Source organism: Ovis canadensis, chromosome 1, assembly GCF_042477335.2.
Source record: "Ovis canadensis isolate MfBH-ARS-UI-01 breed Bighorn chromosome 1, ARS-UI_OviCan_v2, whole genome shotgun sequence".
Classification (NCBI taxonomy): Eukaryota; Metazoa; Chordata; class Mammalia; order Artiodactyla; family Bovidae; genus Ovis; species Ovis canadensis.
The window spans coordinates 15,129,289-15,145,474 of NC_091245.1; the positions used below are offsets into that span (position 1 = coordinate 15,129,289).

Below are 16,186 nucleotides of genomic sequence, written 5' to 3' on the forward strand. Positions count from 1 at the left end.
CAGGGGATGAGACTGGCTTGCTGCTTGTTTCAGAAAGTGCTGGGCCCTTGCAGCCACGGTGGGAAACAGTATGGAGGTATCTCAAAAAACTAAAAACAGCAATTCTATCCTGGGTACATATTTGAAAAAAAAACAAAAAAAATAATTTGAAAACACACACGCACCCCAATTTTCATAGTAGCTTTATTTATAATTGCTTAGGTATGGAAGCAATTGAAAAGATCATCAACAGATGAATGGATAAAGAGGATATGGTACATATATACAATGGAATACTACGGGGGCATGAGAAAGAACAAAATTTTGCCATGTGCAACAACGTGGATGGATTTGGAGGGCATTATGCTGAGTGAAATAAGTCACACAGAGAAAGACAAATACAGGGCAACTTCCCTGGCAGTCCAGTGGTTAGGGCTCTGTGCTTCCCTTGCAGGGGGCAGGGATTCAATCCCTGGTTGCGTGCTGTGTGCTGAGTCGCTTCAGTCATGTCTGACTCTGTGTGACTCAATGGACTGGAGCCCACCAGACTCCTCTGTCTGTGGGATTCTCCAGGCAAGAATACTGGAGTGGATTGCCATTTCCTACTCCAGGGGATCCTGACCCAGGGATCAAACCCACATCTCTTAAGTCTCCTGCCTGGTAAAGTGGGACCTTTACCATGGTGCCACCTGGGAAGCCCCAGTCCCAGGTTAGGAAACTAAAATCCTTTATGCCTCACAGTGCAGCCAAAAAAATAAAAATAAATAACCCAAAAGAAAAACACTTGAAAAATACAATGAAGACATGTCTGTAGATCCAATATCTGAAACCTCTGAGGTCTGGTTTTTTTTTAATCTATTGTTCACTGATTTTGTTCATGTTAACTCCTCATGTGCTTGTTGTTTGTGTTTACATATGTGCATGTACTGGGTCGTCACTGTATTTGGAACATTCCTTATAGAAACAATTTCAGGCTGAGAGTAGTTTTATCTTCCTCCAGAGACTAAGTCCAGAAGGGACTTACAGTTTTGCTTTTGCCAAACACCTGGAGAAATTTGAAATCTAGGATGCCCTTAGTACAATTTCAGGGATTGTGATGGTATGGAGTTGAGGTGCATTCTTTCTTTCTTTCTTTTTTTGTGGTCAAGCTGCTTGTGGGATCTTAGTTCCAAAACCAGGGATCAAACCCATGCCCTTTGTAGTGGCAGCATGGATCCCTAATCATCAGCCCACCATGGAATTCCCAATGGACTCATTTAAACCCATTCAGGTGTTAGGTAAAATGATTTTTAAGTGATTATGTCCAACTTTTCCTCAAAAATAAGATAGATCTGAATTACCCAGGCTTCCCAGGTGGGGCTAGTGATAAAGAACCTGTCTGCCAATACAGGAAATGTAAGAGATGCTGGTTGGATCCCTGGGTCGGGAAGATCCCCTGGAGAAGGAAATGACAACCCACTCCAGTATTCATGCCTGGAGAATCCCGTGGACAGAGGAGCCTGGTAGGCTACAGTCCATGGGGTTGCAAAGAGTCGGACACAACTGAAGCGACTTAGCACATGCACCCAGCCCATAATAATCTGGAGCACAAAACTATCAATATTTTTATTCTAGAAATGCAAATTATTTGTCTGATTTTGTACTGATTCTTGCATATTAATAAATTCTCCAGTCTCGGTAGATTTGGACACAGTAATAGAAAGCTACCCCAAGCTGTGATGGATTATGGTTGTTTCTTCTTCCTCCCGGGAAAGGAAGATTCACATTTAAACTATTTAAAAGAAATGTTCAGAACCATCCAACATTTCTTGTTTCTTCATTTTGGTGTTTGTTTTTAACATTTTACTCTAAGTCTTAAATTTACAGATATCAAAGCAGAGCGTGGATCTTACTGAACAAGAATGAAAATGAACCAATAAAAGCTCAGTGGAAACTAAAATATATACAAGCAGTAGAAGCTAGATAATTAGATGAGAATGATAAACTGGCAAATGTTCTAAAATACAAAATGTTCTGTAAAGAAGGCTCAGTGCAGCCACAGAGTCCCCCTGCAGCATGGGCCATCCTCCCAGCTGGTCCTGACATTGCTAATCAACCAGGAGGTCCTGTCAGCCTACAACCACAGCTTGAACTGAAGAATTCAAGCAGAGTTTTGTAAGTATATTGATTGTTACAGATGTGGTGGTAACTATTTACCAGGCACCACACAAGCATTTCAGGAGAAAGCAATGGCACCCCACTCCAGTACTCTTGCCTGGAAAATCCCATGGATGGAGGAGCCTGGTAGGCTGCAGTCCATGGGGTAGCGAAGAGTCGAACACGACTGAGCGACTTCACTTTCACTTTTCCCTTTCATGCATTGGAGAAGGAAATGGCAACCCACTCCAGTGTTCTTGCCTGGAGAATCCCAGGGATGGGGGAGCCTGGTGGGCTGCTGTCTATGGGGTCGCACAGAGTCAGACACAACTGAAGTGACTTAGCAGCAACAGCACACAAGCATTTAAATATTTTAACAACTGGTTCAGCCCTGCCCTTGCTGTGCCCTTGACACTCTTGCCTAATCATCAGCCCTGGGTTGGTAGGATCATTCATTACAGTCTTGTTTGTGATAGCCAGAGTCTGGAAAAAGCCCAAATGTAATAAGGAAATAACCTGCTGATAAACTCTGCCACACCCCATCATGTACTAGAAAGCTCACAGAAGAAAGCTCTCTATGGACTGATTACACTACAGAACACCTTTTAAAATATAATTTATATTTTTAAATTATTTATTAATTTATTTGCCCATACCAGATCTTCGTTGCAGCATGCAGGATCTAGTTCCCTGACCAGGGATCAAACCCAGGGCCCCTGCAGTGGGAGCACAGTCTTAGCCACTGGGCCACCAGAGGAGTCCCCGAAACACTTTTTTAAGTGAAAAAGGTAAGATGCAGAGTATAGTATGTCCTCCCTTGAGTAAAAGAGGGGTGTGAATGAATAAGAATGCATATCTGTATTTGATTGTATTTACTCACCTGAAAAGGATACATAGAAAGCTAATAAAGTGGACTACTTGTAGGGCGTGTGCTAAGACACTTCAGCCGTGTCCGACTCTTTGCGACCCCATGGACTGTAGCCCATCAGGCTCCCCCGTCCATGGGATTTTCCAGGCATGAATACTGGAGTGGGGTGCCATTTCCTCCTCCAGGGGATCTTCCCAGCCAGGGATCGAGCTGGCATCTCTTACTTCTGCTACATTCAGTTCATTTCAGCCACTCAGTCGTGTCCGACTCTTTGCGACACCATGGACTTCAGCACGCCAGGCCTCTCTGTCCATCACCAGCTCCCAGAGCCTACCCAAACTCATGTCCATCGAGTCGGTGATGCCATCCAACCATCTCATCCTCTGTCATCCCCTTCTCCCACCTTCAATCTTTCCCAGCATCAGGATCTTTTCCAATGAGTCAGTTCTTCACATCAGGTGGTCAAAGTATTGGAGTTTCAGCTTTAGCATCAGTCCTTCCAATGAATATTTAAGACTGATTTCCTTTAGGATTGACATGTTGGATCTCCTTGCAGTCCAAGGGACTCTCAAGAGTCTTCTCCAACACCACAGTTCAAAAGAATCAGTTCTTCGGCACTCAGCTTTCTTTACAATCCAGCTCTCACATCCATACCTGACTACTGGAAAAATCAGAGCTTTGACTAGACGGACCTTTGTTGACAAAGTAATGTCTCTGCTTTTTAATATGCTGTCTAGGTTAGTCATAACTTTCCTTCCAAAGAGCAAGTGTCTTTTAATTTCATGGCTGCAATCACCATCTGCAGTGATTTTGGAGCCCCCCAAAATAAAGTCTGTCACTATTTCCACTATTCCCCCATCTATTTGCCATGATGTGATGGGGCCAGACGCCATGATCTTAGTTTTCTGAATGTTGAGTTTTAAGCCAACTTTTTCACTCTCCGTTTTCACTTTCATCAAGAGGCTCTAGTTCTTCGCTTTCTGCCATAAGGGTGGTGTCATCTGCATATCTGAGGTTATTGATATTTCTCCCAGCAATCTTGATTCCAGCTTGTGCTTCATCCAGCCCACTGTTTCTCATGATGTACAATAAGCAGGGTGACAATATACAGCCTTGACGTACTCCTTTTCCTGTTTGGAACCAGTCTGTTGCTCCATGTCCAGTTCTAATTGTTGCTTCCTGACCTGCATACAGGTTTCTCAAGAGGCAAGTCAGGTGGTCTGGTATTCCCATCTCTTTCAGAATTTTCCACAGTTTATTGTGATCCACACAAAGGCTTTGGCATAGTCAGTAAAGCAGAAACAGATGTTTTTCTGGAACTCTTTTGCTTTTTCAATGATCCAGCGGATGTTGGCAATTTTATCTCTGGTTCCTCTGCCTTTTCTAACACCAGCTTGAACATCTGGAATTTCACAGTTCACATACTGTTAAAGCCTGGCTTGGAGAATTTTGAGCTTTACTAGCGTGTAAGATGAGTGTAATTGTGCAGTAGTTTGAGCATTCTTTGGCGTTGCCTTTCTTTGGGATTGGAATGAAAACCGACCTTTTCCAGTCCTGTGGCCAATGATGAGTTTTCCAAATTTGCTGGCATATTGAGTGCAGCACTTCCACAGCATCATCTTTTAGGATTTGAAAGAGCTCAACTGGAATTCCATCACCTCCACTAGCTTTGTTTGTAATGATGCTTCCTAAGGCCCACTTGACTTCCCATTCCAGGATGTCTGGCTCTAGGTGAGTGATCACACCATCATGATTAGCTGGGTCATGAAAATCTTTTTTGTATAGTTTTTCTGTGTATTCTTGCCACCTCTTCTTAATATCTTCTGCTTCTGTTAGGTCCATACCATTTCTGTCCTTTATTGTGCCCATCTTTGCAGGAAATATTCCTTTGATATCTCTGATTTTCTTGAAGAGATCTCTAGTCTTTCCCATTCTATTGTTTTCCTCTATTTCTTTGTGCATTGATTGCTGAGGAAGGCTTTCTTATCTCCTTGCTATTCTTTGGAACTCTGCATTCAAATGGGTATATCTTTCCTTTTCTCCTTTGCTTTTCACTTCTCTTCTTTTCTCAGCTACGTGTAAGGCCTCCTCAGACATCCATTTTGCTTTTTTGCATTTCTTTTTCTTGGGGATGGTCTTGATCCCTGTCTCCTGTACAATGTCATGAACCTCCGTCCATAGCTCTTCAGGCGCTCTGTCTATCAGATCTAATCCCTTGAATCTATTTTTCACTTCCACTATATAATCATAAGGCATTTGAGTTAGGTCATACCTGTTCATGGGGTCGCAAAGAGTGGAACAGGACTGAAGTGATTTGGCACATAGCACGTTTCCCCCTGGGTGCTAGGCTGCTTGTGTCCACCAGGGGGCAGAGAGAAGCCAGACATCCGGACACAGGCTCCATGTTTGCCTGAACTTCAGCCTTTCTTTCTGGTGAGAGATCCTGGTGTCAGGGATCTGACCCCCTGTTTCTCATGTTATGATAGGATAAACTGGGTGAGGGAGGGATAGTGACCGACCCAGGTGGCAGAGCCAGTTAGGAGCACAAGAGGGACCAGAACCAGGCGCTGCCTGGGAGAAGGCTTCTCTCAGTGGTGTTGGGAGCTTTTTCTAGGGAACCTCTCCTGAGTCCTTGCCCTGCTGTCTAGAGCTGGTTCAGGCCCATGAAGAGTGACCACCTCTGGAATGGCCTTCCTTCATCCAGCCCAGGGAATATCCAGGTCAGGGGAACAGGGTTTGGCCTGGGAATCAGGGGCCGAGGGTCATGGTCGGGGACTTTCCTCCCAGGCCTCGTTGCTCTGCATAAGACACTGCAGCTTGGATCTGCACACAGAGAAACAAGAAGCAAGTGGGGGTTGAAGTCCAGCTCCACGCCCTGCTCCACTTGGCACAGCTGGGGGCCCTGGAGGAAGGCTGGGTCCACCTGGAGAAAGCAGCTTCCTTTTCTGAACCATCAGAAGCACCACTCGGGCTTCAGCGGCCCGGATGACAGCAGTCACTAGGGCACGGGGTGGGGAAAGGTGCTCTGCTGGCTAGGGCTGGGAGCTGGACCTGGGGCTCCGGGGTTTTCTGAACGAAAGAGCTGTGGTGAGGTGGTCTCTTGCCCAGATTCATGCTCCTGAAATCTTGCTCACAGGAAGGAGGGGAGAAAGGAGAAGGAATGGGCCATCGGCCGGCTACCCCTCAGGAGGCTGGACCTCCCCTCTGAGGAGCTTCCAGCTTTGCCCAAGATATGTCCCCCAAGAACCATGCCACTACCCTGAGGGGGGTGTCCAGAGTCCTCTACCTTTCACTCTCCTGGGACCCTCTGAAGACACCCTGGGGCAGAGTGGCAGTAACTGGAAGTCCAGGCAGCCCCGAAGGGCCCCTGGGTGGAAATGGGGTGAGAGGAAGAGCTCCCCATGGGATGCCCACTGCAGAGAGCCAGGCAGGTATTCCCGGCTGGGCCTCCTGAGGCCATGTAAGGACCTGGCCTGGGCTGGCCCGGAGGTCAGATTCCTCAGCCTGGGCGCTGCAGGCACAGGAGAGGCGGCCAGTCGTGGCGGGAGGATTCCTTTGTTCCAGGTATTTTCTCAACGGTGGGGTCGGGCTGCCTGCCAGGTGCCAGGGCGTGGCTCTGGCCTCCCGCGCACAAGCAGTTTTGCCGCCAAGCCCTGGCCTGGCAGCTCCTTCCCGCGCTTTCTCTGCCAGGCCCGGCAAAGGAGAGGCAGGGCCTGGGGGGCAGACAGAGCGGTCTGGACTCTCGGCCCCACCCAGCATCATTTAGGACTCAGGGTTCCTGGTGGTGGTTAGCATTTAGAACGAAATTCTTCCAAGAGAATGCATTAAAGATGTCTAAAAATACAAACTTCAGCTCAACAAAATATGGTAAAAGTGCAATGTTGGGCGTGGGCTCTGCCTGGATGTGAGTGAATCCCAGCTCCACCACCTCCTAGCTGTGTGAGCAGGGCAGTTACTCCCCCTTTGTGCCTCAGTCTCCACATCTGAGAATGAGAGAGGACAGTGCTACCTACCTCAGAGAAATGTTATGAGGATTTAGCAAGTTATTACATGTAAAGCTCTCAGACCAAAGTGTGGGGCAGGGTACGAGGTGTGGAAGTGTTTACTGAGAGCGTGATGGGGCATCAGTGAGGTAAATGTTAGCCCAGACTCTTGGCTGCACAGAACAGAAACCGCTCAGCCAAGCTGAATAAAAGAGAAGAATTTAATACAAGTCTTCAGAGATGTCTCAAGGAACCCAAGGGTAGCAGGCAGCCAGGCCTCAAGGGAACAAGGTCAGGATCCTTAAAGCCATGGGGCAGGGGACGTCCCTGGTGGTCCAGTGGTTAAGAACCACCTTGCAATGCAGGTGATGTGGGTTCGATCCCTGGTTGAGGAACTAAGATCCCATACGCAGTGGGGCAACTAATCCCGCGCGCCACAGCTACCGAGTCTGTGCACTTCCGTGAAAGATCCTGCATGACTGAACAAAGAGCCCGCATGCCACAATTAAGACCCAAAGGAGCTAAATAAATAAATAAATATTGGGGGGGAGGGGTGTGGTGGGGGAAACATGGAGAGGAGAGCAAGCTTCTCTTCCTCGCTGGGCCTCACTGTCTACTTCCTAAAACACATGGCCAAACGTGACCAGCTCTTGGTTCTCGGGGCAGATGAGCTCAGAAATAGACTGGCGTATCTGAAGCCCAACAGCAAAAGCAGGGCAGGGAGAACCCATTTCCTAGTCTGGGTCGTGCACCCAGAGCCCAGCAGCTGCAGCCAGGCCCAGAGACGGCAGCACAGGTGGGCTGACGCCCCCCAGAGCACCCACCTGCCCCTGTTGTGCTCCGGAGCAGGGAGCATGAGAAACCTGGGCCGCGGTCCTGGTACAGCCTCGGGAAATCACTATGTCTCTGGACCCCTTTCCTCTTCCACCCTCTTTTATCTCAGCGCTTGGGTTGTACTATAATGATGTGCTTGTGGATCCGTCTTCCTCGCTAGGCTGTGATTTTCATTCATTCTTTCAACATAATAAACGTCTACCAAGCACCACCCATGTGTTACGGGTACAGTGATGACTCCAACTCAGCTCTTGCTCCTTCCCAGGGGCTCTCTCTGGCTTGGCATGTAGCCATGGGAAATAGGTCACAGCCTTAGTGTCTGTTCTGAAGACTGTCCTACACCTCTGATACTCAGTGACAGGATCCCACCCTTTTCATTTTATGAGGCTTATAAGGTTCCTGAGCTGCTATGGAAAATGAGTGTCCACAGGAAATGGGTCGGTTGGGGCATGGCATGGGTGGGCCCCAACCTCCTGCTGGGTGATTGATTCCAGGGCAACAGCAGGCAGCCGTTAAGAGAAGGACTTCACCGGCAAGTGAGGAGCAGAACGGGGATTGTGTTCCTCAGCACGGGTGATGGCAGGGCGGATGCAGAGCGCCATGGATGGTGACCGACGTGGGCTTGACTGTCCCAGCACAGCCTGACCCAGCTGCTGGGCAGCCTCTTGACACTGACTGTGCTCCTCTCCAAGGGGCTGCCAAAGAGTTCAGTGGCTAAACAACAACTGCCGATGAACAATGTTGTGATGGTTTCAGGTGGACAGCCAAGGGACGCAGCCATGCATATATATGTATCCATTTCCCCCCAAACTCCTCATATCCCTCTTTGGACTGGGTGGCAGACTTAGGCCAGATGGCAGAGGCAAACCTGACTCCTCCCAAGAGGTGCCCAGTGTGTCATCTCTGGTGGCACAGGGAGCCTCACAGCCGCCAGGGCCTTGCAGGGCAGTGCACAGGACAGAAGTCCAAGTAGGTGAGCTCTGGCGCCACACCTGCTTGAGCTCTGACGGATGCACTGGCCCACTGGAGACACAGTGTAATGCCTGAGCCGGTGCACCTCGGGGCAGCTGGGGACAGAACCACAGTGTTTCTGACAGGGACAAAAATAACTCAGTGGAGTTTCCCATGAGTTAAACCAAACATTCAAACTCTGAATACAAAGTGCATAAGGGTGAAAGTCACATATCATAAAAACACAGCAAACACCAAAGCCGGCTCTTCCTGCAAAACAAGTGGGAGCCGAGGCCTGGGAGCAGATGAGATCACTGAGATCATTCGGGGAGGGCTTGTGGCCCTGGAGGAGAGGAGGTCCAGCGAAACCAGCTTCCACAGGGGATGCAAAAGGGGGCGGGGGGCAGGGAGCCCTGACGGCCTCCGCTTGTATCTCCAGGGCTGACATCAGTGGGAAGTCCACAGATGCTTGATGACTGGCTTGATTTGTGTTTTATCTTCTGTAGACTATAGAAAGGGAAGAAAGAGTATATGGGGAAATACGTGTACCAATAAAAACAACACGAAACCAAATACATACTTATTTTTCAGATAACTAAATTAAGTATGTGTGAAACTGGATTTCACTCAGAGAGGGCTTAAACTGTAAACAAGATGAATACAAATTATCTCAGAATAATACCAGACTGTAAAGAATTTGCCTGCGCTGCAGGAGACCCAGGTTTGATCCCTGGGTCGGGAAGATCCCCCGGAGAAGGGCATGCATGGTAACCCGCTCCAGTATTCTTGCCTGGGCTACAGTCCATGGGATCACAAAGATTCGGACATGACTGAGCGAGTGACACTTTCACTTACTTTCACTAGTGAATCAAGTGAGTGCAAATTCAATTGCCTTAAGACAACGTTATAGGACTATACAACTAGGGGGGAAAAAAAGGGTAAGGAAGCCCGAAATTGGTGAGGCCGTGGGGAACAAGGGCCCCACCAGCTGCAGGTGAGAAGAGCATCATAGCCACCTGGACAGCAGCAATAACAGGGTGCACACCCTGGAGCAGGGCTCCTTGAACTGCACTTTAAAGAAATTCACATAAGCAAAACTGGGAGTTTTCAAAAGGAAATGGAGGTGTCCAGGAACCCCAGGAAGCCCCTGAGGCCTGGGAGGGTCAGAAACCAGGAAGTGGGTGAGAAGCCTGCAGTAAGCTCTCTCTCCTAGTCTGGGCCTCCCTGGCACATCTGCTTTTTTTCCTCTTTCTCTGCAGATCTTTTTTGCCATGCACCCATTCATACAACCAATATTTATTTTGTGTATGTGCTCAAACATTACATTTCCTTGTTTGATATACTCAGCAAAGCCTGAGTTGTAATTTGAAATCCTCGGGAGGAGGAGTCTCATTGGCTCAGCCTACACTTGTCTAATCAGCTAGGCAGGGTTTCTTATCTCACAGTGGGCTGGACTCTCTGATTCCTTTTTCCACAGAAAGATGTCTATGTAAAAGTGATCTCTAATTTACAAGATCACATCTAATCATGAATGGGATTAGATAAACTGGAGAGGGGATGTCCCAAGGCAGGGAGGCAGGTAACATTAACCATTAACCCACTCAAACTTCTGAACTGCAGGCTTCCAGCCAGAACATCTTTTTCCTGCTTCCACATTCCCTGTCCTTAGAGTCCATGTTCCACCCAGCAGCCAAACTGATCTTTTAACTTGCAAATCAGATTATATTCTTCCACTGCTAAAATCAAACAGAAGAAACAAGACAAACCAAAAAGACCTCTTCAGTGCTTTCCAGTGGCAATTAGAATTAGGCATGGCCCACAGCATTCCGCACTCAGGTGGTGTCATCCCTCAGAGGGTCTTCCCTGACTGTCCCACCTGAACTAGTCACACCTCCCTCAACACAAATTCTCTCCAGGCTCAACCTGAATGTCCAGTTCCATACAGTACCTCCCATTAGAATTCTCTGCAGACAGGTCAATCTCAAGTTCCAAAGGGAACTTGTCCGATGCCTCCACCCAATCCTCGGGCATTCTCTTCCTCCAGTGCTGTCCGTATTGGCCAAAGGACCCTTTTTACTGCCTCATCACCAGCATTTAACCAGTCATCAAGTCCTGTCAATTCTACCTGGTAAATACTGACACTAGAACCATCCCCCTGCCTCTATTGCCTCTAGCTGCCTCCAACCAGTTCAGAGTGATTTCTCCAGTAAACCCACTGAGGTTGTTATCTTGGAGTTAATGGTTCACATGGCCCTCTATGACCTAAAGCCTACAGACCTCGCCAGCCTTTCTCCTAACATTCCCCTATCTGACTCACTCCTGTCAATTTTTCTGGTGTTTGCTTAGATGTCATTTCTTCAGAAAGTCTCCCCAGGCTCCTCTGAACTGGGTCAGGTACAATCATCTCTCTTACAGACAGCATTTACCACATTCACTGAAACAGCCTGAAAGACTTGAACTTCTTTGAAGACAAGAATTGTCCTGTTCACTGATACATCTATAGTACCTAAATGGGGAATAGTTATGACCAACCTAGATAGTATATTCAAAAGCAGAGACATTACTTTGCCGACTAAGGTCTGTCTAGTCAAGGCTGTGGTTTTTCCTGTGGTCATGTATGGATGTGAGAGTTGGACTGTGAAGAAGGCTGAGCGCCGAAGAATTGATGCTTTTGAACTGTGGTGTTGGAGAAGACTCTTGAGAGTCCCTTGGACTGCAAGGAGATCCAACCAGTCCATTCTGAAGGAGATCAACCCTGGGAGTTCTTTGGAAGGAATGATGCTAAAGCTGAAACTCCAGTACTTTGGCCACCTCATGCGAAGAGTTGACTCATTGGAAAAGACTGTGATGCTGGGAGGGATTGGGGGCAGGAGGAGAAGGGGACGACCGAGGATGAGATGGCTGGATGGCATCACCGACTCGATGGATGAGAGTCTGAGTGAACTCTGGGAGTTGGTGATGGACAGGGAGGCCTGGCGTGCTGCGATTCATGGGGTCGCAGAGTCAGACATGACTAAGCGACTAAACTGAACTGAACTGAAGCACCCATTAAGTCTGTCAGACAATTTAAACATATGTTGCTAACCATAAAGCTTTTATCTGTTTATTGGATTAGGCTCCCAAAGTTCTCTACTTGCCTTCATGTTAGTCCAATTTAAGTTATCGTGTGCTGAAAGTGAAAGTGAAGTCGCTCAGCCGTGTCTGACTCTTAGTGACCCCATGGACTGCAGCCTACCAGGCTCTTCCGTCCATGGGATTTTCCAGGCAAGAGTACTGGAGGGGGTTGCCATTAAGGAAAATACAACTACTTTGCTGGAGTGCTCATTCCAAATAGCTAGAAGCAGCATCGAACAGTAGAAAGAACACAGCTCTGAAGCCAGGACACCAGGCTTCCAGTAACAGCTTTGCTGCTCTTTGTGCTGTTTTCAGGGACCCACTTAGCTTCTCTGAGCCTCAATTTTTTCATCTGTGAAATAAAATGGCTGCTCTAGATCAGTGATTCTCAAAGTACGTTCCACAGGAGAAGAGAGTGAATCTGACAGTCTAGAGTCCTCTGTGACCCACCCAGACCCCAAGCCAATCTGCTCCTATCTGTATTATATAGACTGGACTTCAGGTGACCTTTTCTTTAGAGAATGAAAAAAGCAAACAGAAGGATCCACAGTCAAATTAAGTTTGAACCAGATGCTCACTGAACTCCCTGCTCTCTATGCGCTCACATTTAGAACACCTGAAAGGCACGAGTGTCATTATCAAGAAGGCAGTGTCTAAGAAGCACGTGAGGGTTCTGATTGTGAGCGTCTGAGGAGGTGGACTGGCACTTCCATCTGCCGTCAACCACTCAGCGGTTTTCACGCAACTCTACCTCATCATGCGGATCTAGCAGGACACAGATACATTTCTGAATCCACAGATGACACTTATACAATGGTCTGTATCCCTCTATCCCCTTCATAATTAACAAGGACCTCAGACCAAAAATATGGGCCTAAATGGTTCTCTTACTAGTCTTTCAGATGGCTCATCACTCCAAATCTGGTGACTCAAAAGGGTGACCCCAGTCTCACGCGTGAGATGCACTGTCCTGGGGGCCTTGCACACAGAGGGCTTTCATCTGCATGAAAAGCATTCAACAGTGTGTGTGTGTGGGTGTGTGGGTGCGCGCATGTGCTTACCTTGCACAGAGGGCTGTGTGCATGTGTGGGCGTCGCACACACAGGGCCTTCGTCTGCATGAAAAGCATTCAACAGTGTGTGTGTGTGTGTGTGGGTGGGTGGGTGCGCGCGTGTGCGCATGTGCTTACCTTGCACAGAGGGCTGTGTGCATGTGTGGGCGTCGCACACACAGGGCCTTCGTCTGCATGAAAAGCATTCAGCAGTGTGTGTGTGTGTGCATGCGTGCGTGTCCATGCACGTGCGCCACTGAGGACTGCTCTCACCTGCCACTTGATTGCTCGGTGTCACTGCTGCAGACACCGACTGCTCTCTCCAGGCAGCACCAATGTTTCTGAAAACTGTTTTCCCCTCAAGCCCCATGCTGGTCACGGGGCTCTACAATGAGCTGCCTCGTTCTCAGGTGACCAGTCCTCTTGGTTAATCCGGAGTGGGAGGTGGACAACAGAATTCAGCTCCACTCAGAGTCCTTCCTTAGGGCTCAGGGCCACTTCTGATGTGAGAGGTATAGAAGCTTCCAGCAATCATTTGAAGAAAACTGGTGGGTGTGGAGGAGAGTGAAGTCAGCACACAGAGCAGGGAAAGGCGGGGCAGACCGTGCTGGTGGTGCCCGAGTCCCTGGCACTTGCTCCTGATACCACAGGCACCTGACCAGCCTTTCAGGAGGGGCTTGGCTGTTAACTTGTCCATAGGTTCCATGAGCCAGTAAACCTTTCTTTACACCTAAATGATTTCGAATTGGCTTTTAGTCCCTCACAGCTGACACCCGACATTAAGTCACTTGAACAGTGAGTTTGTTTCCTCATTTGTAAAAACTACTTCAAAGATTTTTGGCAAAGACTAATGAGATACGTAACTCTGTTAAACCACAGTGAGCTAAGTATGTCTGTAAGGAGTGACTGTGACAGGTGACTGACGGTGAAGATAAATGCAAATGATACCCAAGTGGTTTGGACAGAGCATAATCACCGCTGCTGCTTAGAAAAACAAGCTGACTGGGAGGCAGTTTCTCCACAGTGTACTCACTGCTCGCGCGTCCAGTTACCTTCCCTCACAGCAACTCCCCTGCTCCTACCTCTGGAAATCGCTCCACTTCCATCTACTTAGTTTCCATGGGAAATAACCTGTTCTTTCAAGACTCCGTCCTACCCTGGCCGATGGGCTGCAGGGTAGGACCAGATCCAAGCTGAGTTAATGAACCCCTTTCCTGGGAACTTTTTTTTAAAATTGTGGTAAAATATACATAACATAAAATTTACAATCTTTACCATTTTTAAATGTACAGTTCAGTAGTGTTAAGCATTTCATAGTGTTGTGCAGCCAATCTCCAAAGCTTTTTTCCATCTTGCAGAATTGAAATTATACCCATTAAGCAACTCCCGATTTCCTCCTTGCCCCAGGCCCCGGCAACTTCCTTTTGTCTCTGTGAATTTGACTACTTCAGATACCTCATGTAAGTGGAGTTGTACAATTTTTTTTTTGGACTGGTTTATTTCATTTACCATAATATCCTTAAGGTTCATCTAGGCTGCAGCATGTGTCAGAATTCCCTTCCTTAAGGCTGAATAACATTCCATTGTATGTATATACCACATTTTGGTTATCTGTTCATCTATCGGTGAACAGTGGGGATTCTTTTAACCTTTTGGCTACTGTGAATAATGCTATGAGCGTGAGCATACAAAAACCTCAAGACCCTCCTTTTAGTTCTTTTGGGTATATACCCAGAAATGAAATTACTGGATCAGATGGCAATTCTCTTTTTAAATTTTTAGGAACACGGAATTGTTATCTATAGCAGCTGTACCATTTGACATTCCCACAAACAGTGCACAAGGGGTTTAATCTCTCTACATCCTCCTCAACACTTAAAACGATTTCCTTTTTTTAACAAAATCCATCCTGATGAGTGTAGATGTTTCAGCACTTTTGAACTTAGAACCAGAGAAAGCATCAGCAGAGTCTCTCAGATGTAAAAGCTGCAAGATGGAAAGTTTAGCTGTGACGGCAGTCCTGTCTCCCACCACAGAGAAAGCCTATTTGCAGTGACTGAAGCAAGGGGAACTCCACAGCACCAGAGTAGTGGCACTGGTGGTACCTGGCGCCTTGATGCTTCTCTGTGCTTGAATTTGATGAAACACCTCAGTAAAACTCACTTTCTTGCTAAGGGTAATTTGAGTCTGGCCTGTTTCATTTGTAACTATTAAGTCTTACCTAACACAAACATCTTAGTAGAAGGGTTACTTCTTCAGCAATCTTTTTTTTTTTTTTTTTGCTTTTTCTTGTCTTGATTCCTTCTTATATATCAGTTCAGTTGAATTCAGTCATGTCTGACTCTGCGATCCCATGGACTGCAGCACGCCAGGCTTCCCTGTCCATCACCAACTCCTGGAGCTTGCTCAAACTTATGTCCATGGAGTCAGTGATGCCATCCAACCATCTCATTCTCTGTCGTTCCCTTCTCCAGCCTTCAATCTTTCTCAATCTTCAATCTCTCAGGGTTTTTTCCAAGGAGTCAGTTCTTCACATCACTTGGACAAAGTATTGAAACTTCAGCTTCAGCATTAGTACTTCAGTGAATACTCAGGACTGATTTCCTTTAGGATGGACTGGTTGGATCTCCTTGCTGTCCAAGGGACTCTCAAGAGTCTCCTCCAATACCACAGTTCAAAAGCATCAATTCTTTGGCGCTTAGCTTTCTTTACAGTCCAACTCTCACATCCATACATGACTACTAGAAAAACCATAGCTTTAGACGGATCTTTGTTGGCAAAGTAATATCTCTGCTTTTGAATATGCTATCTAGGTTGGTCATAGCTTTTCTTCCAAGGAGCAAGCATCTTTTAATTTCATGGCTGCAGTCACCATCTGCAGTGATTTTGGAGCCCAAGAAAATAAAGTCTCTCACTGTTTCCATTGTTTCTCCATCTATTTGCCATGAAATGATGACACTGGATGCCATGATCTTCATATTTTGTATCTTGAGCTTTAAGCCAACTTTTTCACTCTCCTCTTTCACTTCCATCAAGAGGCTCTTTAGTTCCTCTTCACTTTCTGCCATAAGGGTTGTGTCATCTGCCTATCTGAAGTTGTTGATATTTCTCCAGGCAATCTTGATTCCAGCTTGTGCTTCATCCAGCCCAGCATTTTGCATGATATACTCTGCACATAAGCTTAAAAAGCAGGGTGACAATATACAGGCTTGACGTACTCCTTTCCCAATTTAGAACTAGTCCATTGTTCCATGTCCAGTACTAACTGTT

General features: G+C 47.1%; 1 long non-coding RNA gene across 1 annotated transcript; it reads right to left on the minus strand.

Annotated features, from left to right (window-relative positions):
* Window positions 1–7,169: 7,169 nt before the first annotated feature.
* On the minus strand, window positions 7,170–11,227 carry LOC138438936 (uncharacterized). Its single transcript, XR_011256509.1, has 2 exons — window positions 10,700–11,227; window positions 7,170–9,258 (listed from the first exon to the last, which is right to left on the minus strand). It is a non-coding gene; the product is annotated as an uncharacterized lncRNA (long non-coding RNA).
* Between the last annotated feature and the right edge of the window lie 4,959 nt (window positions 11,228–16,186).